At 36.2% G+C, this 8,565-nt stretch overlaps 1 pseudogene; it reads right to left on the reverse strand.

The window, feature by feature from the left end:
• Positions 1-6,466: 6,466 nt before the first annotated feature.
• LOC103945704 lies at positions 6,467-7,397 on the reverse strand (annotated as a pseudogene).
• Positions 7,398-8,565: the final 1,168 nt, after the last annotated feature.

Here is an 8,565-nt window from a genome sequence, read left to right on the forward strand (position 1 = left end):
CAACTGTTGCATCAGAATTTGCATTTAGTATTGGGGGTAGAGTACTAGATCAGTATCGTAGTTCATTGTTACCAGAAACAGTTCAAGCTTTGTTGTGCACACGAGATTGACTATTTAGAAAATAAGATAATATATTTTTATATGGTATAATATTATTATTTTATTTCTTTTCATAATTATTTTGGTAAACTTTTCATAATTTGAATGATTTTTAATGTTTGGTTTTTCTATACTTAGTTTATACGGAAGAGAGTTTTGACGTGGAAAACCTTACTGAAAACATCTTCAACATAACTCTTGAAGGCAATAGATCAAGCCAATGTTCCAATACAATTTCATGATGATCGATGTAAATTGAAGATTTTGTAAATGGAGGTGTAAACTTTTGAGAAAGACTTACAATCTTAAAAACAAAAACTCTTTATCCTTGCACATTTAATATTTGTAATAGATTAGTAGTGTATGTATTATTTTTTTATTAGGCTTTTATTTTCGAGTGTAGATATAGTACTTGAACGAGAAATGTTTTAATGTTTTGAAGTAATATTTATGTGGCAATGTGTGGTATGTGCAAATTTTAAAAAAATATTTTTTTTCTTAACGGGTCATAACGGGTCGGGTCACTTTACCCGTTGGGTAAAGTGACACGACCTGTTAAGGACCCATTAAGATAACGAGTGTGACACGACACGACCCGTTAAGATAACAGGTGTTACATCAAAACGACACGAACACGATAGACACGACCCGTTTGCCAAGCCTACTTATAAGTCAGCCTTGAAATATCCAGTATGTACTGTTGCAATAAAAGAAGAACTCTCAGCTTTGCACTCTCAAGGCACACGGTCCTTAGTTCATCTTCCTCCAAAAAGGAGCTTAGGGAGTTGTAAATAAGTCTTTAAGATTAACAAGAAAGCAGATGGTACAATTGGGAGATATAAGGCTCATTTAGTAGCTAAAGACTTTAACCAAGAAAAGAGAATTGGTTATGGTGAGATATTTAGTCCAGTAGTTAAGCCAACTATTGTGAGATTAGTTCTTGCTTTAGCTGCTCATTATGGTTGGCTATTAAGACAATTTTATGCGAAGAATGCTTTTCTTCACGGCGTTTTATAAGAAGTATACATGGCTCGACACTCAGGATTTTTAGATATTCAATATACTTACGATGTTTGTAAACTCCATAGTCTTTGTATGGTTTAAAACAATGCCCAATGGTATGGAATGATAGATTCACAAACTTTTTACCTTAACTGAGTTTTCGTACAACTTATGTTGATTCCTCTCTGTTTGTTAAACAAGTTGGTATTTACACTGTGATTTTGATATTGTATGTTGATGATATAATTGTCATAGGCAATGCAACTGATGCTATATATGATATCATTATGCTTTAACTACGGAGTTTGACACAAAAGATTTTGGACCATTACATTATTTTTCAGGTATTCAGGTTGTTAAGAAACAAGTGGTTTATTTCTATCACATGACAAGTATGTAACTGACTTACTCACTAAATATGAAATGCTACTGTCAAAACCTTGTGCCACTCATTGTTTACTTTACAACAGGTTGTTAAAGGATGATGACAAACTTTTTAACAACCCATAATTGTATAGAAGCCGAATGGGAGCCCTTCAATATCTTACTTTCACATAACTTGACATTTGTTTTACAGTTCATCAGGTATGTCAGTTTATGCATTGTCCAACGGAGTCACATTTTATAGCACCAAAAAAAAATCTTAGATATTTGAAGCCAGTAAAAGGTTGTGGTATTCACTATGTTAAAGGAGAATTGGATTTGAGAGCATTTAGTGATGCAAATTGGGCAGGTAACTTGAATGATAGAAGGTCTACTACTGGCATGGTTTTATTTCTAAGTTCAAATCCTATTTCATGGTTCTCCAAGAAGCAGAAGACTGTCTTCAGGTCATTCGTTGAAGCAGAAGACTGTCTTCAGGTCAGCTGCTAAAGCAGAATATACGGCTCTTTCTATAGTTGCAATTGAAATTGATTGGAACAAATAGTTGCTAGCTTTTCTTCAGGTTCCAGTTTCTGCCAAACCAACTATTTTATGTGACAATTTATCAGCAATAACACCTACTTGCAATCCAATTATGCACCAGAGAACAAAACATATAGAAATTGATATCTAGTTTGTGAGAGAAATGGTTGACAAACAATTGTTGCAAGTTCAGTTTGTTTCATCTAATGGACAATTTGTTGACATTTTAACAAAAGGTCTCTCTGCTCCTTTGTTCCAGACTCATTGTGCTAATCTCAATTTCGTTGCTTCTGAGCTTGAGGGGGAATGTTATGAAGGCCTAACATACACACCCCAACTCTAACAATTTATTGATTATAATAAAAAATGGAATTGTGTTGTAGAATTAGTGGGTGAATGCCCACTCAAAGGAATAAAGACTTAGAAATAATGTTTGATAGTTTCAAAAGTATCATCATTGTATTTGGATGGTTGTAGTTACGGGAGTTGCTCTATAAATAGAGCACTCCATGTGCTATCTAAATGTGCACTGCCAAAAAAAGCAAGAGAAATAATATCAGTATCTCTCACCTCCTTTACAATACTTTTGTGTTATAGTTATAGTGTGATATTTTGCACCTGCTTCGCTCCTGTCCTTAGCAAAGGTTATCTCTCTAACTTTTGCCTATTTATAACAAATTGTTCTAAAAAATGGTCTCCTGGAATTGTGTTTCAAAGGAAATGCAACCCCCCTCCCTTTTCGAAAAAAGACTCTTTGTGAAGCCTATTATGTATTCTTAATGATGATCCGAATCTACTTTTAAGTCTTCGTTGTAGATTGTTCTTGCAAAATATCAATTCATTCCAAAATCATTTACCCATTTGATTCTTATCTTTGGTATTAATCAAACTAAAGATGTTTGAGACATCTAATTGTGAAAAAAAAAAAAAGACAAAAAGTGGAGACTCTTTGGGAGGCCCAGTCCACTTGAATTCGTTTACAACGATCTAATGTGCATACATTTTAAGCCTCAATTCATAAATGATCTTTGCAACAAAAAAAATAAAATCAATTCATTCCAAAATCATTTACCCATTTGATTCTTATCAAGAAATTTCGATGTTTATTATATTCTGTTTGTCAATTGCTTTGCTTAGACTTAGATATCACAAACAGTTATGATTTGACTAATACTTTGTAAGATTGATCTATATGAACTGAAACTTGAAAAATACACAATATGTATTACGAGGGTCTGCAGCCATGTAACCCCGCTTCTTGCAATAATGGCAATCTTGGACATGTCTTGTTGGCCTGATGCACCAGCAGAGCTTCCAAATTGAAGATTATGACCATAAGGTAGATGTTCCGAAGCATGTTCAGCCGCAAGAACCTGTTAAACTTCTGTGTGGGGTGTGTCCCACACACTGTCCGCATTTTTTTTTGTAAGGATCCTATCATTAAGCAATGTATTTAATAAGTGTGTGTGTAAAAACTTCTTGATCCCATTTTACCATAGCAAAAACTGGAGGGAGGGACAAGACCATTATATAGGTCCTCTTATTCACTATTTTTCTCAGAAAGACGAGGGTCATCCGTATAAAATAAATACACAGTTCATACAAGGTTCTATTGTCCCATTTTCGTAATAGTGGTTTATGTTAATAATCCCAAACTGTCTATGTTTTTAATTAGGTGCTCCCCTAAGGATGTTGCACATCAAAAACATAGACAAACAATCAGAAATATCAACGTTGGATGAAATGGAAATATACCCAGATATTTTCAATTATTGTTTATATATGTATTCATTTTAATTAGTTACTCCTTTAAGAACTATCTGAAAACACATTTTTACTTCAAATAATGACGATTTTGACTTGAAATGGATTGAGACTATGTAGAAAGTTCTTTAAACCCTAGACTTGCCATTTGGGAGACGAACACTGAGACACAGAGATTGATAGTTGACCTAGTTGGCAAAAATCAAGAAATGCACTTTGAACTGCTTATACCGCGTCGAGTTTCCACATCAATGTCATTTATAATTATGTTAACACTCACTGCACTCCAAAGTCTTCGAAGGATTGGTGGCAAAGTTGACCATATGGCGATCGATAAGAGAAAGGGTGTGTTGATAAGGCATGCACAGTAAGTAATAATCATCTACGTTGGATTAGTGTTGAGGACTTTCTTGACAATGAAGGACAAAGGTCACTCACTGGTTACTTTTCTTATAGTTGGTTGGGTCTTTAATTCATGGGGTGCCATCAAGGAGGAATATTCATTAATCCACCGTCCAAAGAGAACCTAGCTAGCACTTTGGAAAGACTAGTTGAGTTCTTTTTCCCATCAAATCAAAAACCCTTTCACTATGGTTTGGAGAGGTTTCAATTGTTAAACCAATGCCTGGAGGAATATTCATTAATCCACCGTCCAAAAAGAACCTGGCTAGCACTTTGGAAAGACTAGTTGAGTTCTTTTTCCCATCAAATCAAAAACCCTTTCACTATGGTTTGGACAGGTTTCAATTATTAAACCAATGCCTATTTAATTGACTACTCGAGGGTTCAATATTGGCCACATTATCGAAACCCCTCGTGAAGGAGTGGTTAAGAATATTCAATCATGTATCAAATTTAGTGCTCAATTCTTCACGGCCTTCATTATTGTTTAGATAATAATAGAATCGCAACTCCTTTGAATTGACGGAATAGGTTTGATTTCACAAACCGAACTACTTCAAATCACACAAAAGGGGTTTTAATTTGGTTCACAAATTTTAAAATTTCGGTCGTTCCCTATAAATTCTATGTGGCTTGTTAAATTGTGATTGAATATGTTTGTATCTCTTTAGTGAATCGCATAAAAGAAAAAGAAAAGGATGCAAAGAAAACTTTTTCATTGGATTTAAGTTTGATGGTATTACAATCTAGTGATATTTCTTTGAGAAGTCTCAAGCTGGAGTGGTAGGTTTGACTAGTTGGTTTCATCACAACATACAGTATGTTGGCAAATGACAGAATGCATCGAGTACTGCTAAATATGGAGGCATGAAAACTTGAAGATTACTGAGTACTGAACCCAAGTTAGGGCTCTACCATACAAAATTTAGGTCAATTAAATTTGTATTGTAGGGTCTTAGACCAATGAAATGTATTTTGCACAACTTCGTTCGTCTTGGACAAAAGAAAATACAGTTAAAAAGTTTATATAACGTATTTAATAATCGACAGATTTCCAAAGCAATGGTGCTGTTGCTTTCGATCGGGTCGGTATCACGGGAATTGAAAAGCTGCATTAGAGCTTAATTTCCATGTTCGCTAGACAGTCTAGACTTATAGTATTAGGGAATTAACTACATTGAGAAAAACCAAATAACGATGAAAATTTGAGAAAGATGAAGAACAGAGAAAAATAAAGAAGAAAGAACGTGCTTTTCTGTATTGATTGAATGATTCTTGGTTACAACAGATAGCTCATAAGCTATTTATACAAAACAAACTACTAACGGACTAGTTTACAACTTCTACTAACAATCTCATGCGCCAGATATTGTCACATGTCACTAAATCAAACACTGAAGAAGTTGAGGTTCCACCATAAAACCAATTGGCAATATAGGGAGTAGCCCAAACTCTTATAAGTCTTTGCAAGATTTCTCCTCCATCAATGTGGGATTCATTCTCAACACACCCTCTCAAGTGTGGCGAATATTTAAGCCTAACACGTGGACAATACAACAGGGTGACACGGAGCGTGTGTGGCCGTTTGACTTTATACGTGTGACAACCTACTCTGTTATCATGAAGAAGTTGAGGTTCCACCATAAAACCAATTGGCAATATGGAGAGTAGCCCAACCTCTTTTAAAACTTTTGTAAGGTTTCTCTTCCCATCAATATGAGTTTCATTCTCAACACGATCACATATATATTGATATCACTTTATATAGCTTCTGTACAAACAATATCTCTCATCTTTGGTGTACATATCCTTCTATCTGCATTTATGTGTTGGCAATCTCAAGACAGCCAAGTATAGCTATTAGTTTCGCTTGCTAATATTCGTTTCATAAGATAAAAAGACGAACAATGATAAATATCATTTAGTTTAATGATATTTAGGTTTTATAATCTCATGCATGATAATTGTTGAATAAAATAAAAAAATGTCCGTTGTATTACGGGATTCAAACCCCATATTTGATGTGAGGGTAGATCATCAATGGTGAAAGTTGAATTATGCGATGGCAACGCTAGAGTACCTAGCTAGCGTGTAAAGCAAGAAAACCACATGTTGAAAATAAGAAAATTTTAATAAAAAGTAGCACTCTTACACAATCATACAAGACAATCTGAAATATGTAAAAACTCTAGCACACATGAAAGTAAGTATATTACCCTGGAATCCAATTCCAGTGCCTACTTCTTAACCACACCCGTACACAAGGTAATGCATAAGATCATAATATATAGTACTAATTATTGGCCAAGAGAGCTTCCGATTGCTTTTCGTAGCGGAAACCAAGTTTCTTGGAATCATCAGCTGACCAAACAAAGATTCCACCGAGTTTTCCCTCACTCCTGAGCCTCTGGCAGGCTTTAAAAAACCCATTCTCCGGCGACAATCCGCCACTCCCATCACTGATAAAGCTTGCCAAGACCTGTCCGCCATTGTAATTGGAGCTCTGAGTGTTGAAATAGTTGATGAACTGAGACACCGTGGTGCTCTGATCGTAGGCATAAAATTGGAAATTGACATAGTCAATCAAATGGCCATAGCTCTTCCACAAGGCCAAGTAGTGGCTCTGAACTTCATCGTCGTCAAACGGAGCAATAGAAGCAAATGAGATCACTCCATTGTTCTTTAGGGTTGTTATAAGCCTTCCAATGCACTCGGAAAATGTATCGGGGTCTGCTTGAAAGTGCTCGTAATCAATGTCGATTCCGTCCAAGTTATACTACTGGATGATGCTTGTGAGTGAAGAAACAGCATTCGAAACCCACGAATCAATCGAGGAAGGGTTGAAGTAGGCAGAGCCACTATTGACACTATCTCCTCCTAAGCTCAAGGCAACTTTGACATTAGAATGTTGGTTTTTGATGGAGGAAACTTGGGAAGGGCTGAGGTTGTCGGAGTCCCAAAAGACATTGAATTTTCCGTTGGTGGGAGAGGAGCCTGAGGGGTCATAGTCTATGGCAAAGGAGAGAATGAAGTGGAATTGTACATTAGGGTTTATGTGGACATCCGAAAACTTGACGTTATTGAATTCGGCTCCTATGTATTTGCGAAAGAGATCGGAGTTTCCCGGGCTGGCTTGGATATGGGATGTGAGGAGGGCTAGCAGAAAGAAAAGGGTGATGACGAGCTTAAGCATTGGAACTGCCATTGCTAATATTCAAGAGTAGTGCTAGAATATGTTTTTGTGTGTGGCTAAGAGTCACGTTATGTGCCAGTTTTATAGTGCATTAGTTACTCAATGTGAAGATGTTTTTGTGCATGCAGTGCTGTTGCAGTAGTTGTGTTTTTTTGTGTTGAGCTTTGTCTCGGCCGAATTGCACAGGACAAAATTGTGGCAATCATCTAGATTGTGTCCAATATCAAAATTTTATAATATTTCTGGCCGGGATAGTCCACTAATAAGGCCCAAATTTGTTTGTTGAAATCCCAAAATATACAAAGTAAACTGTAACAAGGCCCAAAATTGTTAGATAAATGCCTAAATTTTACCTCATAGCTAGGTATATGTACTTTCAAATTAGTTTACAAATATTGTAACTCAATTGCTTAAAGTCGTTCACGTTTACACTTGATATTCTGAGTTCGATTTCTACCTCCTTTAATATCATTCGTAAAAAAGTGGATTAATAAATGGTCAGATGCATTAGAAGTTTGCATGGTCAATGACAACGAGCTATATATCCTACATTAGGAATGGTTTGAAAACATTGACTAGGATCTCGCTTTGTAAATTTTAAGTTGTCTCAAAGTCTTTTGAATTATTAATCTCACATTCAAACCTACTATTCATAGTTAAGTAACTTAAGTTCAAAACAGATTCAGTAATCAGGAAAGTATAACTAATCATACTATCCTATATCTGTAAGCAAAGCTTGGTGTACTGGCATGTGGAGAAGAGAATAAAGGGATGCATGGCAGAAAGTGCACATGCATTGGCAGCCTTGCATATTTTTCATGCCTAAGCGCTTTACTTATATGTATACTCAGAGCATATCCAGCCGTCACCCAATTGCAAGAGCAACTAGGTTGAACTGCCCTTGGCCCAAAAATATTTCCTCTAGCGGAAGAAAAAATTGGAGGCAATTACAAGGAAGGCAGCAGGCCTTATGGTTGTCTTGCCTCCTGAAGCCAAGGCTTACACTCGTGTGAAAGCCCAGCAGACAAGGGGGGCCCACATAAAGCCAGGCAGAGTCAAACGGCTCAAATTTGGTGATGTTACAGCTGTTGAATTTTCAACGGTGACACACTGTGACCGAAGTCAAGGTGTGATGGCCGTCACATGAGGATGACGTAGCCATGTGCACAGTGCGGAAACAATAATAATATAAGAAATGC

Source organism: the organism of the source record quoted next, unplaced genomic scaffold, assembly GCF_019419815.1.
Source record: "Pyrus x bretschneideri cultivar Hongxiangsu unplaced genomic scaffold, Pyrus_bretschneideri_v1 Contig29, whole genome shotgun sequence".
In the NCBI taxonomy this organism is placed as follows: domain Eukaryota; kingdom Viridiplantae; phylum Streptophyta; class Magnoliopsida; order Rosales; family Rosaceae; genus Pyrus; species Pyrus x bretschneideri.